Genomic DNA, 16,787 nt, shown 5'->3' with positions numbered 1-16,787 from the left:
TATTGAAGCAGCAATCGACCCACAACACTGCAAAGCTCTCTATAGGCTGACCACAGGCAAGAAAATCTCCCTGGGCATTGCTCAGGCAGTTTCAGGACTTGATACTTAAGTGGTATCACTGCAGTGATATCATCTTACAAATTCCAGGAACTAAATGTTCATAAGTGTTACTTACCTGCAAGGAAAGCTGCATGCTAACAGTTGTACACCAGTACACATCACAGGAAGCCGTTTGTGCTCTGAGCCAAAAGCCAGCTGTTAGACAGGGCATGAGGCTGGAAAGGGAGCGATGGATGAGTGGCAGCTACGGCAGCTGTGGGAAATGACCAGGTTAGGGGCTCAGAGGGCTGAAAGAAAATGTTTTTCTGGGCAGAGCTAATGACTGCAGCTGCAGCTCTCCCCCAGTAGCAGCATGCAGATGTGCAACATATGTGCTAGGGGAGGAAGTATGGGAACTTCAAATAATGGCATGCTGGATATATTTTAGGGCACAGATGGCAACAAGAAATAGAGAAAGGAATTCTCCTCAAGTGTCTTCAGCACTGTCCTATCAGCCATAGGAATCTGGCTGTGCAGTTAATTCAGTCTGTCTAAGGCCATGGCTGAAAGCAGTGCTCTACCCCAGTATGCTGAAATTGAGGCACCTGTTCCCAATTAAGGTAAAGTGAAGTCTGATCTCCCTCAGTAAGAGGCAAGGCTGACCTTAGTGGCATAGAAACTGAACTTACAAGGCTATCTGTGTGCAACAATTACAGTCCTAGTTGGCCTCTTTACCTTTGCCACCTTCCAAGCCAGGCACGCTACATTTAAGAAACTGAGTATTGACCACATTTAAAAATAAAAACAATTTATTTTTCTGTGTTTCTGAATTGCTGACAATGTGCACTGATCATAGCATCCTAACCTACAAGAAACGTAGCTTCCACAGCTATACTGATGCATCTGAGCTAGTAAACAGTTCTCAAACCCAAGTCTGTGTGAGGATTGCTCTTGGAGAGAACTGCTCTCTGGGCAAGGTGCTCCACGTGTATTTTGTCAAGGGGACAGCTGTACTGTAACTCAAATATTAGAACAGCCAAAGTAGTCCACTTTTCTACCACTGTTTCAAAATACCTCTCAGACCTCTCAGGCTTCCTAGAAAAATACTTCAATATTACATCAGGTTTAGCATAACCTGAATCCTTTAACATCTAACACTGCTCTAGGTTTTCTCTATGTTGCCTCATGGCACACACTCCTAGGTCCTGAGGGCCCCAGGTCCAAACGATATTCTCCCCTACAGGCTGAGCTGTTAGTCTATCTGCAGATGACAGCTAACTGAACTCAGTGCAAATAAAGGAATATGGATTTCTTGTGGAAAAAATACACTAGATACCAAACTTTTACCAAGCATTCTGCTCTTCGGTCTGGAGTGCAGAAGCCTTTTGAATCCCCCTACTGCAGAGGTTCATACTTCTAATTTTCTAAAGAAGCCTATGGTGTTAGAAGGTTATGCAGTATTATGTAATATTCACTTATCAGATATCAAGATTGTTTTTCTTGCAGGAGAAAATACTGGATTTCTATTTCAATGCCTTCTGAAGTTGAAAAGATAGGAGTCATGGTAGTTTGCTGGACCCAGGAGAACTTCAGGAATTGAGGCTTCAGCTGAGTCAACAGGTCACTTGCTGTGCGTGGTGTAGGATTCCCTCCTTGATAGTGGAGTTAGGTCAAATCTCTGTACCATTCAAAGTACAGTTCTCAACTTCTGATAAACAGTGTCACTGAGTACAAGGAGGACAGTTCTATATCCTTTACTCCCCTCAGAATTCAGCCTTTTTTTATCCTGAAGGTAGAATCGAATGCTTTCTGTTGCATAGTACGACACTATATGCTTCATCAGTGTTAAGTCTATTAAATGGCTAAGTTACATAGGGATCTCAAATGTTTTGCTCTTGATATTTTTTTCCTCTTAGTTTCATCCTCTCAGCTCCAAATGTTGAGAGGAAAAAGGAAACCAACCTCCAGAAAACACGTGCTGTATTTCTACATGAGTGTGCATAGGGGAACCACTCTCTTCTGCTCCTAGAAGCAGGGCTGCTGCTTTACAGCTGGAATTGATTCTAATCCGTGCCCAGTACAGTCATTAGCTTTCTCATGGATTTCTTGCACCTAATCCCTGACAGCTGCAGAGGGGGGTTATGGAACTGTTAGCATTTCTACGTCTCTTCACCTGTGTAGAAAGATACCTTCACTACTCCTCCTACGGAGAGAGACCAATTAAATGAGCATTAAAAATGGGAAATGGTACACAATTGTAAACACAGCGATAAGCAAAATACCCAGTACAACAGTCCTGGCTGTGTTTAAAGAACTGCTTTACATATGTACTTGATTCACAAGAAGAACGGTGTTCTCAGAAGTAAAACAAGCTCTCTGACAGTTCTGCCTTTAACATACGTAGGGATCTGCGGGGGTTGTGTGGTTTGGCAGGGTTTGGTAGCTGCTTCTGTCAACAAATATTGTACTAATGCAGGCTTCTCTACAGCTAAATGATCACTTCAGCTCTGCTTCGGCAACCTAGAAGTGAATGGAGGAGTTTTACTGGCCTCACTCTGATAACCTTGCTTCATTTCACAAGGCCTCCTTCCTGAGCTTCCTTCTTCTTGGGTTCCTTTCTTCACCTACTCCTCAGTCTTTCTCCCATGCTTCTTCAAATACCTGTATCCTTCCTCAGTCGTCTTTGACAAAATTCTCATGCAAGTTTTGGTTCCTTGGAACTGTTCAATACCTCTTTTCCCTACCCATCCAGTACAATTGAGTTGCTATTAATTTCAGCTGCAAGTAGACCATAAGCATTGCAACACACTTTACCGTCAGACTGGATTGCAGCACCTGGTCTAGCAGCTTGCTTCTCTACAGCTGAGCAGTGTTTTCAAACTGTGGACTGAAGCTATTCCATAGATGTTCTGTATGCCCATAATTAAAAAATGCTGCTGGGAAACTCTGATCCTTTTACATATACAAATATGACTTCACATGCTTACAGTTGCTATACTTAGGAAATTATTCAGTTCAATTTTCACTTGGACAGTGGTATTGTTCAACAGAACTATATTAGAAAAAAAAAACACAGTATTTTTCAATAGAACTATATTAGAAAATTCCTTATTCCAGGGCTTTATACTAATTATACAATTCTATTTTCAAAAAGCAGATAAGTTTAAGCAGGAAAAAAGTCTAAGTTCAACTTCTTCAAAACAGTTTTAGTATCATGCTAATAGTGTTTCTCAGTAGACTTTCATTATGGAATACTTAATAGACTCCCATCAGCTAAGTAAGCCAAGATGAATTTTGACTGATCCGAGACTGGGAACCGGAATTTTTAATGAGCAGAACAGAACATGAGCCTGCCATGATTTTGTCAGATTCTGCAGTCATTTGATTTCCCCAAGGCCAAATGACATTAACTTCATGCTCACTTTTCAGTCAACCTGACTATAGACCATGAGAAATCATGCAGAGCTACAGAACCCAAGTGCAGGATAACCTGCCAACTGTTCTAAGAGCAGGTATAAATAGGATTCTTATTTCCATGGGAACCATGGTCCTCCTGTGCAACTCTGAGGAGACTGAGCATGTAGATAGACACTCATCTCCGAAGGGGCACTATGCCTCCAATGAAAGAAATGTACAGGGGCATATAGTGAGCCTGTGTGCAAGGCTGGTCTTCTAGCAGTGTATATGGAGGCAGTTAGAATATGTCCAACAATCAGAACTACCAAGCTGTAACTGAATTAGGGCCCTCTTGTGCCATTCTTCATCCTGAGTGGCATCTCAATTTTAAGAAAATTGCAATGTCTTTCTCTGAGCAAAGCTGGCATAGCCTGACACTAATTATTAACAAACTCTGTTTAAAAAAAAAAAAAATCTACCCTATTCCCTAAAGCCTTTGAACAAATGAAAACTACAAAACCATAACCTGCTATTTACAGCATGGAGAAGGCCTTGGACAGAAGCTTCAGTTCTTTATTAGGGCATAAGCACAACTGCTACGTTTTATGATCAGGATGTTAGACCTGCATGTTGAGTAAGCACATGTGAATATAATGAAATATGTATGTATGCCTCTTGTGTTACCCATGCTTAGCAGGTCCAGCATAACCCAAAATGCCTGTTTTTATGGGATTTTTGTGGGTGTAGATGGCTAATTGGTGCTGTTTTAACTGGATACCTGTAAGTCTAAGAGATGAACAATATCCTCAGCTTACCCCTGCCCCCAAGGAAAATGTTTGGAGGCAAAAAATCTTTCACCAAACATACCCAAGAAATCCAGATGTGGTAGTCCTCAGCTATAGTTCCAGTGTCCTGAGGTTTCACTTGAGGTTGGATGGTTATTTTTAAACCAATAAGATGGCCTGATTCACCCATTTGAAAATATATCATAAAGAATGCTTTCAAGTAAGGAAGTGTCTGGATGCAGAAATTATGAATCTTTAGCAGTTCTGTTTTTTTTGTTTGTTTTTTTTACTACAAGACTTTAGATTGGAGTTCTATACACAAATGCTAAACCTCAGTCTTATTTCCAATCTGAGCACTGGCAGCCTAAATCAGCAGTTCAGTTGGTCTTATGAATTCCACTTTGCCTCTTCACTGAATGCTGGCCAGCCCCTCAGAAAGCTTCCTACATATTTTAATAAAAATCTTTTAAAAAAACAAGTATCTAGTTAAGCCACATAAATGCAACCTTGTAGAATGCAACCACAAATGCTATTGATACTATTAAAAAAAATAATCAGGCAATCTCAGAAAAAAAGACTGAAAATAGTCAGTCATTTAGAAAATAAACTTCAATAACTAGATAGTATATGCAAATATATCTTAAGTATTTTGTCAGTACTATTGAGAATCAGAACACTTCCTGTATGCTTAAAGCTAAACTGGATGCAGATTTCCAGTTGATTCTGGTTCTTGTTAAATGCCCTGAACCATCCTTCTTATTTTTGGACCTTCCAAGAGAATTTTCTTCCCAACCCATAATAGGAATTAGAGGGCTAAGACAAAACAAACATGACTTAAATGAGCATTTTTGCTACTTATTTTAAGATATTTCTACCCTCATATACTTAATTTCTAGAGACTGGTCTAATAAAGAGTTGCAAATATAAGATGCTGGTAGAATTAAAAGCAACTTGCTACTTAGGTTTCTTATCTTTTTTTTTTTTTCGTCTAAAACAAAATCCAGTAAATTTCCAATAAGAAAATACATTTTAAAGCACTGCTGTTTACAGCAAGCAGAAGCCTCCTAGGCTTTAGGAATATTTTCTTGCATCCTGTGAAATTCCACTCAAAATTCTCCTGTTTTAATTTGACTGTTTCTTTTCCAGGAATGCCTTTTTAAAAATATTGTCAGTGTAAAAATATATATATCTTACAAAATCAACACTAGCTTTTAGTTTCATAGTTTTCCATTGCTTTTTTTCTTAGCCTCTTCTGTCAAGACTGTTTCCCATTCCCCTGCTAGGCAGGTGCTGGGGCTCACTCAAGTCTGAAGCAAAGTACCCTACACCCTCCACATACACTAGCCACAAACTCACCAAGCACATCTCTTCCTGAAGAGAAGAGCTGACCTCTGCTCCCAAGTGCCTTATCTCACACAATATCCACCCCTCTTTCTGGCACTGACAGCCTCTTCTAGCTGTCAGCCAATGCAGTTTGGGAACTTGACTGCAGAGGCTGGGTGCCAGCATGGAGAGCGCTTGGGGTTCAAGCAGCAAAGGCCAGGTGTTCAGTTGTACACCTTCCCTGGCCTTCTGCAAGGACAAAAAAAAAAAAAAAAAGGCAAGTCACAAATTAAAAAAAAAAAAAAAAGATTGTAAAATCAGCAATAGGTTAAGATCCAAATTCCCAATTTTCATTTTAGCCTTAACTTGTCACCCACACAGTGTGCATACGCTCAAACAAAGTCTTTAATTTTGTGATGATGCTAACTTCAACCACCTGTCTTCTGCTTTGTGCGAAGCACAGCTGGGATAGGCGAGGAGAAAAAACAGCTAAAGGCAACTAAAAATTTGGTGCTACTAGTGTTTCAGAGCTCCAATTTATCATCTATATATTATTTTGACATGCTTACCCTAGTAGAAACAGAAAACAGCGAGAGACATTTGCAGAGGAAGCACAGACAAAATGATTTTTAAAGAAAAAGTGTGGAGGGGGATGAGCAGCATCTGAAAGTAGATGACATTAAAATAGGAAATATGACTGGCCAGTTATTCTCAAGAGCAGTTGCTAGGGTCTTTGTGTGGAGCTAATGCAAAAAATAAATAACACACAGCCCATTTCTTATAATTCACTGGCTAGGCTCAACTATGGTGGAGGTGAACCTCAGATAGTCAAAAAGGTGTAATTTGGGGGGGGAGGAACACTGAACAGGAAAACAAGGAAGAAAATTACATACCCATTATTTCTTGTCATCGTGCTTATCTTATTCATGTCTCTCTACTATCAGCTGTTAAATTAATGTTCAGAGATAACAAATGAATATTTATATATATTGTTTCAGCTGCAAACAGATTCTGGCTGAAGCTGCAGCAGCTGCAGTTTATTAGGTATCTCAGCAGTCTGAGACTTCCAAAGTGCACATCCTTCTGCCCACAGGCAGCAACGTTAAAAAAGGAGGAAGCAGTCCTGCGTTACTATCTTGCTAAAAACAAAAATAAGTTTATCTGCCAGTAAATTGCATTTTGAGTAGAATACGAAATGAGCATGCATATCCTGGAGAAATAAGTAGCAGATATTGACCAGTCATCTAAAGCATGCTGCCTCCTCACCCCAAAACCCAGGAGAAAGAGTAGGTAATTTGCAACAGAATGTGTCTTTTTGCTCCTATTAAAATAAAAGTGATCCTCCAGTACAATTGAAGTGTTTCGTAGCCTCACATGAAAGTGAAATCTTTACAATTAGTTTTCTATAGGTCAGAAAGCCCTGCAAAACACTGACCCTTTCATGCTATTCACCAAATGCTATAAGTAGTTTCAGACATGAATTTATTATTTTTAAGATTTGTACATTCTGAACTGTGTTCTTGCTTCCCTCTTCATGCTATATAGTATTTGCTCTCTTCGGTTTAATCTAATAAGCATTTAAAATGAGTTAATTACCTTGTAAATTGCTTTTTAGAAATTCTCTATAATTAGAACCTACCTACAGAAATTAAAAGAACAAAGTAAGTGTTAAAGTCAGTGTAAAATCCTATGGCATTGCAAAAATATGATATAGACTTATATTCTGGAATGTATATTCCAATGAAATGTAGTTCTCATAACTATTTTTTTGCTGAGGCAATAAAAATATGCTTTAACAAATTGAATTATCATTTATTCTTGCTGTTGCTTAATCATTCTTCGGGGTTTGAGTCCACAGCTCAACAAAGATGAATACTGAGCCTATAGTGTCAAATCAGTGTAGTTGCTTGAGTATAGACTCTTTAAGATCAGAATCAGTTTTGTAGTGTTATGACTGCTATACAAAAACAAACAAAAAATAAAACATCATTGTCAGATATTAAAAGCTGGTAGAAGAACAGAAGCGAGGAGTTCTTAATCAAAAGAAAGGTGATAAGCTTCCAAAACTACAGCAAGGAGATTGTACACGCTCTTTGCCCTGCTCCAAGAACCCCACTTTTACAAAATGATAAAGTATTCCTTGTTTTAGCTGTACAGAAAGGCTCCAGTGAGGCTTCAACTTAAATTGATTTCAAAATAGATATACATTTTAGTATCTTCCTGTGATTATCATAAGGCACAAACAGGTAGCTTTAGTCATTCAACAATGTATTGCTAAGTATAGTCTGTGAGAGTACATAAGAGTATAACCATACTCCGAAGAGTATAAAAGGATTTATTATATGGCCATTTATTCAGCACACTTAGGTGCTTAAGTCTATTTTGAAAATAAAATGCAGGAAATCCTTTAAGGAGTTTACTGGATTCATACTAGTTTCCAGGTGGAAATACAGTCAAGAACAGATCCCGCTGAGTACTATTTGCAGTATAAATACAGAACAGATTTTACAGATTTTGAAATCACACAGAGTTCTTCCTACTGATGAAACCTCTAAAAATCTTGCTGAAAGCCATTAGCACCCTCCCCATCCAATTAGCGTAAGAGGATTAGGTTCCATTTGACTCCTGTTAGCACAATATTGTCTCTTTCAAACGCAAATACTTGAGCAGCTGGCAGATTTAGTAAATAAAAAAAAATCCACTGAAATAATACAGAAGTAGACTATTGTGTTAATCCTTTTCAAGATAAAATATTCTGCCTTTGTTAAGCAGAATCAGCAAGGTTAAATTGTAAGACATTCTACAAATTTTAGATTTAATGAGAATAGTAAATAATGGAGATAATCAGATTTTGTTAGCAGTGAATTATGTCATGAGATTTTACATTTGCAAGCTTTGAAAAAATATCTGTAGCCTGCAGCTGGTTATGTTCCAGGCACACTGCTCCACAGCAGATGATCACTTCATTTGAAAAGCAAGATTAGATTTTTTTTCCTCTGTCTAAGGCATACATTGCACATCAGTAAAATTCTCTTCAATTTGTAAAACTGGTTAGAAGATAAATACTCTGTCAATCACTTTAGTAGATACTTGAGATAGCTTGAAACCTTTATACCACCAGCTTTCCCATCAAATGCCAGCAGAAAAATTGTCTATGAAGGTTTCATGAAAATAAGAGCTTTCCTCTTAAATACGGATTTTGAATCTAAAATTATTTAGAGGCTCTGAGTAATACTGCCATATAGCTCAGTAGGTTCTCACAGTTACTGAAAACAGAGCACCAACCATAATGATGTATCTCTAGAATTAGAGATAATCAGTGGCCTGACACACACAATCCTGTGCTAGATGTTATACGAGCACATGAAGGAGGTGGTCTTTAACCTAAGACCATAGCTTAAATGGATAGAGACAAAGGAATTATTCTTACCTTCTGTTGTCAGCTCCAAGACTTCAATATCTGTACTTGAATTTATTTCCACTAAGGCACAGCAGGTCCAGCAACCCCCTTTAAGGATGGGATATTAAATACCACACTCATAGTTTCAAGCAGGCCCAAGCAGCAGCATGTACGCTGGACCTCAGTGTGTCTGGCAGAAGCAAGTCTCGTATCTGTGTGAACTGCACAGTTTATGCAGATGCCTGTTTTGTCCTTTGCAGAGCAATGTACTTAGTCATTTCACTTTGAGAATGGGAGAAGTTCACCAATTAAGACCCACAACCTTAGAGCATAGAGCTGCCTGTCCAATTCCACAAACACACACCTACTGCTCTCTCAATATCCAGGCTGAAGTACACAAGGTCCTTTTGTAGCTTGATTCCCAAATAAGCATCATAGCCACAACACATTCTATTAGATTACAAGCAATTAACAGGGAAATACATAACTAAATGTAACTTCTGAATGTGAAGACCTGATCTCAAACCTTGTTGGAGCCTGACACTCAGTGAACAAGACCTACCTTGAAAAGTCTGTTAGGCAAAGCAGAATAAACTTCTACTTTTCTTTTACAGTGGAAGTCTCACTTCTTTGTAAGACTAATTTAAAATTTCTTTAAAAATGAAGAATTAGATGGCAATCCTGTCTGTCCCCCTGGAAAATGACATACTAAGAAAAAAGCACCTTTAAAATGATAACAAAAAATTGAGTTCCAAATTCCTGTAAACAGGGAGACTGTTCTGAAGAACAGTCATTAGATATAATGCTGCCTTAGATATTACGTCCTTATCTCCTGTAAGTATCTGCTGTTGGCCACTGGGGAGACAGGATGCTGGGCCTGATCTTTCTTCTAAGCCGGCACAGCTGCTCTTACATTACCAAAGTCAAACTCTGCCTTCGAGTAGTTGTAACATTCACAAGTTATTGCTAGGACTATTAAAAAAGAATATTGATCAAAACAAATGTATATAAATAATTGATAGACTATTGAATTCAAGTTAGCATGCTTCAGTTTTCCGAACTTTTAGGTCAAGATTGGTTCTTTTCATCTGTACTACAGAGAATCTGATCTCTAATCTGCAGAGAGCCACAATTTAAATGAAATGACTTTGTCCAGAGAAGACAGGTAATTATCACTTGAAACATTAATTAAAATTCAAAAATGTTGAATACAAAAACCATCAACCTATTATTAGGACACACCAGACAAAGTCACTGTACAAAATCGCTTCATGTATCAGCAGGTCAAATTAGTTTTGGGGGGGGAAACTAGTAATCGGAGACAAAATGATTAACCTGCGGCACTTCTGAGCAAGAAAAGTGCTCCACAGAATTCTTGCATCTCTGAAGAGATATAATACTGTTTACAGCCAAGCTGCTGAAAGCAATCTTTCTGAAATGCAAATGTTTTACTTTTCAAAGTAGATAAGAAGTGTTTTCTACAACATCATAATACCTTATGAGAACCAGATTGAATGTGGTGTAACACCTCAATTGCAGAGTACTGGGAAATTTGGTTATCAAGCATTAAGGCACTACAAAAGTTAACGTCAGCTATAGCAATTCTTTGCTATAGCTCAGAAAAGCACTAGACAGATGAGATCTTTATACTGATTCAGGATTTCATGTTGTCTTTCATAAACAGTGTTTCTTTAGCATGCCTTCTCTCCAATAAACATTCTACCAAGGAAAAATAAATAAAACTAAAATGCTTCTCAGAGAGAAGTCCTGCATCTACTGCCACAGTTACAGGCAAACCATCTTTTTCTTATAAACGGTAACTAAATAACTTTAAAACAACCAGTCTGAATTCTTTATTAAAAACAAACCTTTCAACAATTTCATGGCTGTGCCCTTTGCTAGCCTTCAGGAACCCAACTTCATGTCTGCATTAATCTCACCAGGGTGTAAGAGTACTTAGAAACCTTTGAAGACATTTTTTGAGAAAAGCCAAAGATTACATAGCTGCTAATGGCAAGCTAATAGGAATCTTACGTCTTAAAACACTCAACTGCATGCATGAAGACTGCAGTCTTAAAAAAATAAAATAAAATAAAATTAGGTGCTTGCATTAAATCTGTTCTAGATGTTCAGATGATTTTAGTCTCCAGTCTCCTTCACCAAGAGCCTTTCAAAAGCACTACACTTCCTTCCTAGCAATAGATGACACATGAATCTAAACAATCTCAGTGCAATTTTCTCCCTGTTCATTTTCTGAATTTGACTTTGAAAAGGGAAGCACATGTGTTTGTTCCACGCTGTAATGATACAGTACAAATTGCAGTGTCTAAAATTTAGTTTTACTACCATACTTTTAAACTTCTCCCTCCCTTCCTTCATGCCATTCCTGTCATTAGCAAATTTACTACTGAGCCATACAAGTGGCTCTATGTAAGAAGTAACAGAACTCCGAGTGTTTGATACACCATACTGGGCTGGTAATCTGTGCCATGGACTTAGATGGTTTCACATTTCACAGACTTTCATTTCCACACCTTGTTCTATCACATCTTCCTCTTCTGTGCTTCAGCTTCTTATTCCTTTAACAGTTGCCTGAAATGCTAGTTATGTTGGTATTTCAAAATAAAATTCTCCAAAATAAAAACCATCTTTTTTCACATGATTAAGCTGGGCATGCTGTTCAAACAGGCCTCAAGCCAATCATTTAACATTTGGAAACACAGGGATAATGAAATTTGTTAGCTCAAAGTAAATCAGAGCTGTTGCACATCTTGAGTATCTTGTGCCTGGTGCTTAGTGTAGAGATCAAAGCCAATCATCTATAATGTCTCTATACATTTAGGGGATGTTTTCCTATAGATAAAATTTTCTCCTGACTCACTTGGAAAATGTGTTTGCCACCGAAGATAAATGGAGTAAAGTACAAAATGTGTTTGGGGTAGGCTGACTGATGAGAAGAGATGGGAATTACTGAAAAGAATGTTACAACTCAGTTTCCACAAGTGCTGTGTTTATTTTTTATCATGTTACTTAGATGGATTTTCATTTAAAATATTAAATTTATCTACAGTCACTATAACTGCTACCCTTTAAGAATATTGTAACCAAAAGATTAGCAAAAATTGTTTCTCCAGTGTGTATAGCTTCTTTACAACTTTGGGTCTGTTCAATTTAATTATTTCCAAAGCATATCCAATTTCTGCTTGGCTTTTCATACAGTTAAGAGTTTATCACTGGAAAAGATCTGTATGTTCAAAAAACAAAGTTGGCAGAGAGAAATAAGAATCACCTCAATTACTTTAAGCTGCCTTTAATGCCTTTAATTAACTATCAAGCTTCTTTCCTTTAATGTTCCCAAGTATCTTCCAAATGTACCCTATTTTTTCTCTGCCTGCTGTCTCTGGTGATCTCGCTCAGAATGGCAGTGCTGCTTAGCCACAAAGACATGCCTTAGATGCTGCTGAAGATCAGAATTTCACTACCTAAATGAGACACATGGAAATGCTCAGAGCATGTACACCTGAACAAAATTCACACATGCATCTAAGGAAGCCATAACCAAAAATAAATAAAAATGCAATCTGAAATGTGTTCAGGATATTCAGCTAAAATTCCAGTTTAATATCTTAGCCACAGAAGCAGATTTCTATGTACACAGACCTTGATGAGGATTGATAGCATATCCATAAGCACATACTACTACTGTGACCGTCCTCACCAGCACTGAAAGGACTGGTGAGAAAACTAACTGCCCATTTGTTTCCCAATCTAGATTTATCCAAATCCTATTTTAATAGTCATGGTGCCTGTGCGTGTATGTGCATGATGCAATACGCTGGAGACACCCAGGGTAGTTTAAGTGCAGCTCAAGCATAAGCTTTCTGCTGTGGCAGTTCACACCCACGGCACAAGGAGTGCAAGCTCTGCTAAGCCACTTCTGCACCTCCTGGCTTTGGTTATCTGTAAGGCAGAGTCAGAAAATTGTCAGGAATTAATGTGCATGAATACTGAATTGATTAGTTGTCCATATATGACATTTTAATCTGTTTGTAGCCTAATTGAAAGAATAGCCCAGAATACTTTTAAGAATCAGCTGTCCTAAACAATTCATCTAAGAAGCTCATCATAAATGGTCAATACTCAAAACCAAAACAATAACAACAAAAATACACACAGAAAACCTTGTTATATTTCGTTCAATTAAATTTTAGAGGGCAAGTGCACATTGGCCAGGGGGAGTCAATTAAACTTCATAAATACAGTAGCACCTAGCTATCAGGTCACTTAACCCAGCTTGTGTAACCATTCCAGTAACAAGGAAGTTCTTACGGAGTCTTTTCCCCCATCTGTCAAGCAATGTGGAACCTGTAGGGGTTGGGGCTTTTGCTTCTGGTAAGGGCCATGAGGATGGGCAGCACACTGCCACACCAACGATTCCGACCCTAACTGATGCACCTGTTGGTCTCCAACTAACAGCTAATACTGTTATTAAGTTATTGTTAAAATAATATAAAACTACCTGCATAATGAAGTAGTCAGTACTTTGAGACAGTATCTAAAATATAATATCACCTAACAAAGAGGACCTATGCTTTGCCTGCAAGCTATACATTTAAAAGGAGTCCTGATTATTTTGCTTCCAAACCCTCCCTGGATATTGACGTACATTTTTAAAAGCATTTCCAGCATCTTAAATGGGGAGGATAATGTACTGTGCCTCTGCATTAACTCAGCTTTAATATTTAGTTAGGTTGTCATTAATAATTTATTTTACTGATGCAAACATGCAAATAAAAATGCTTTTAATTTGAATGCCGTCTACAAATCAAATGAAATAGAACTTTCCTTCAGTGTTAAGAGATAAAAGCATTTTTAATATCCTGTAATTATTTCATACATTTCCATAGCAAAGACATTTCATTAGCCTCTTTTTTAAGTTCATGCAGAATATATGTATAACAATCCTTAAAAGCTTTGTTATTGCTTACAGCTAGTGAGGGTTTTAATTGAGTCTTACTGCTGTAATACGAACCAGGAGGCAACAGGGACAATCAGGACAAGAGGCACTTTACCAATCAATGTTTGGTTCTGACATTCTTCCTGGCCAATTTTAATTAGCTTTAGTCATGGTCCTTGGTGTTGCACAGGTCAAAGGGAGACAGAGGTACTTCTGAGAGTAGCCCCTTATTTTCTATTATTTATAATTCTTGTTATTTTCAAGGGCTACTTGAAAACACGTGCAAGAAGAAAAGAATTGGAAGTCTCTTATTGTAGGAGGCAGGAGAGTGGGCTTGCTTTCCTTCAGCTCGTGAACTTGCAGCTGTAAGGCTAGTTAGTACCACCTACAGAAAAATGCATGCTGATAATCAGGAACTTGTTTAATGAGAATCTTTTTATAAAAACTGTAAAGCTATTCTTTTTTCAATTTTTTGCAGTCATCTGTAAATTTCACGTAGTTCTGAGGAAATCCTCTTCTGAGGAGAGAACATTTACTGCATTTACAGGCTGCCATGGTATCACTTTAAAAGTTTATAGTCACAAATGGTACTAAGTGCACACTGAATGCCTTCTATTTTTTTGCACATCAAAAGAATTTTTTCATGCTGACACAGCAAAGCTGAACATGCTACAGTAATCAATGCTGAACATAAGCAAGGCAGGCTTAAAATGACTGCAGATATGCTGTTAGTAACAGGCTGTCTTTTTAGGTGGTATTTGAGAACATATCACTGACTCCATAGAATCCATATAAAAATACACCAAGGAAAAAATCTGCCACTGCTAGTTATTTCTTTGCTAATATTTTGCATCAGACACCTACAATATTATGAGCTGAGGCTGGGAACAAAAGCACGCAAGGTAAATTAGGTTATCTTTGAACAAGTCAGTTTAATACTATCAGACTAGCAAATTGACCTGGTAATACAGCACACTTGAAAGCTTACTTGAATTAAAATGGCCACTAGAAAAAAAGGAGAATCTATAACAAAAAAAAAAAAAAAAAAAAAAAAGAATATTACCTAGTGTCTGCAAGAGACTTATGGAAATCTGGATCACTGAGAATGAAAAGTTGAAAATTAAAGCTAGTCCAAGAATTGTCCCATTGTAGAGGAGACTTTATTCATACTAAATTCAAACTGGATTTTACTGGAGACAGTGCATGTTTAAATACAGAAATAAAGCTTCTACACTGCAGGTCTCATTTGTACAGTTTTGTACTTGGCAGTATAAATGCACGAGCTTAGAAAAGTACTTTATTTAGAGAATACAAGACTTTCCACCCCTTGTTTCTCAAAGTTTATATGTATTTTATTGCAGCAATGCTGGAACACTTTTGCACATGAACACACACAGTTTCTATACCAAAACCAAGCCTGTGCATTCGCATTTAATCTTTAAATTTCCCATTCCACATCTGTCTACTATTACCTTGTGACTCAAGGAAAAAAATACAGTAATCATTCTTCCTGTGAAACAAGGAGATTCAAAATTACGATGTAAAAAGAAATTGAATATTACATAGGAACAGTTAGGAAAGAAAAGTAATTTCTACTGCTTAATTTTTAATTTTAATTTAAATCCTCTGTCCTTGGTTAAAATGAAAAAATCTAATAGCATAAAGAAAGGAAAACTGATGGTAATCGATAGTCTTGGTCTCTGTCGCCAGGTGGTTCTGCCTGCATCCATATGAAAAAATACGTAATGTTTTCCAATTACATGCATTAGCTAGCCTTTTAAATTTTGGAGGACAGAAGCAAAAAATATTTCATAGAATGCCTGAAGAGCACACTGAACATTTTTTTTCCTAAGGTATAGTTTCACATAAACCTGAAAATTACCCCAAAATTATATACCAAAACGTGGGAGTGGTTCCTTTCTACAGATTTAAGAGTAACCTAGACTTCTACCTCCAAAGTACTAGCTGTCAGTGGTCCTCCCCAAAAAAGTGTTTGTGTGTAAAATTCTGGGGAGAGAAAGAAACAGCTGTGTGTGTTGGTTCAGCTAAGCATTTACTGCAGTCTTACTTCAACCCCTGTTGATACTAGGGAATGTTATTCCTTCGCCTTTGACTGCCACTGGATTCCTTCTAAGTCACACCTCTTTCTGTCCGATGTACTCAGATGCATAGGAGTTGTTTTGGATAGTTTGTTGAATGCCTGTAGTAAAACAGACATAGCCTATACACGTATCCATGAAATTGAAAGACTATCCTTTTCTCACTTTTTAGATAGTGGGCAAATATTCATTGTCAATAGCTACGTAATATAAAGCTTCACCTTCAGGACAGTTCAGGATTCAGCTGAAAGAAAAACCACGTTCAATGAGCTGAAAGACTATTTTTCTGCAATATAAAAAGCCTTTAAGGGTAGAAAGTAGAATTCAAGAATGACAATCCTTCTAGATTTAACTAGGTTAGGATATCATGTTAGACTATGTAGGACCAAATTCTAGCCATTTCAGAAATGCAAGCATATTATTTCAGATCAAAATTATTCTTAAGGAAATCTCCTGACGTATTCTGTCAAGCTGATATTTTCACAGGCTTTTTGTGCATTTTATTTGTGCCTTTGTGTGTGAAGAACTATTTCTCCTCGGGTTAGAATGACAATTCATTTTTGTTCCCTTTCTGTTCTCATAGGACTGAGTCCTTTATCCTGGCATCATCTTGCTCCTTTCATTTAGAGAATTCCCTAGGATGCTGGCAATGCCTTTCATTACTCCTGATCTCTTCTCGGCGCTTCATAATCTATATCTTTTGATTATTTTGTTGTACAGACTTCATGTGGTTACAGAAAATTATTCTGTGGCTGCTAATATGGGGTCTAGATGCTAGAGTATAAAAA

At 37.6% G+C, this 16,787-nt stretch overlaps 1 protein-coding gene and 1 long non-coding RNA gene across 9 annotated transcripts in view; one reads left to right on the top strand and one right to left on the bottom strand.

Annotated features, from left to right (window-relative positions):
* LOC137863122 (uncharacterized) overlaps positions 1-16,787 on the top strand; it is a 71,189-nt gene that overhangs the window by 8,845 nt on the left and 45,557 nt on the right. The gene's annotated exons all lie outside the window — the stretch shown is intronic.
* Positions 1-16,787, bottom strand: part of APBA2 (amyloid beta precursor protein binding family A member 2) — a 98,764-nt gene that overhangs the window by 45,013 nt on the left and 36,964 nt on the right. Inside the window, exon 2 of one of the 6 annotated variants that reach the window (XM_068696024.1) lies at positions 5,577-5,792. The exons of 4 other annotated variants lie outside the window; for them this stretch is intronic. The gene's annotated coding sequence lies outside the window, so the exon portion shown is untranslated. Of the gene's footprint in view, positions 1-175; positions 196-5,576; positions 5,793-16,787 lie in introns of those variants that run through there. One more of the 6 variants, XM_068696026.1, reaches the window with a different exon arrangement.

Source organism: Anas acuta, chromosome 12 (assembly GCF_963932015.1).
Source record: "Anas acuta chromosome 12, bAnaAcu1.1, whole genome shotgun sequence".
NCBI lineage: Eukaryota > Metazoa > Chordata > Aves > Anseriformes > Anatidae > Anas > Anas acuta.
Note: the sequence above shows the minus strand (reverse complement) of the source record. Positions and strands in the feature narration are given on the sequence as shown.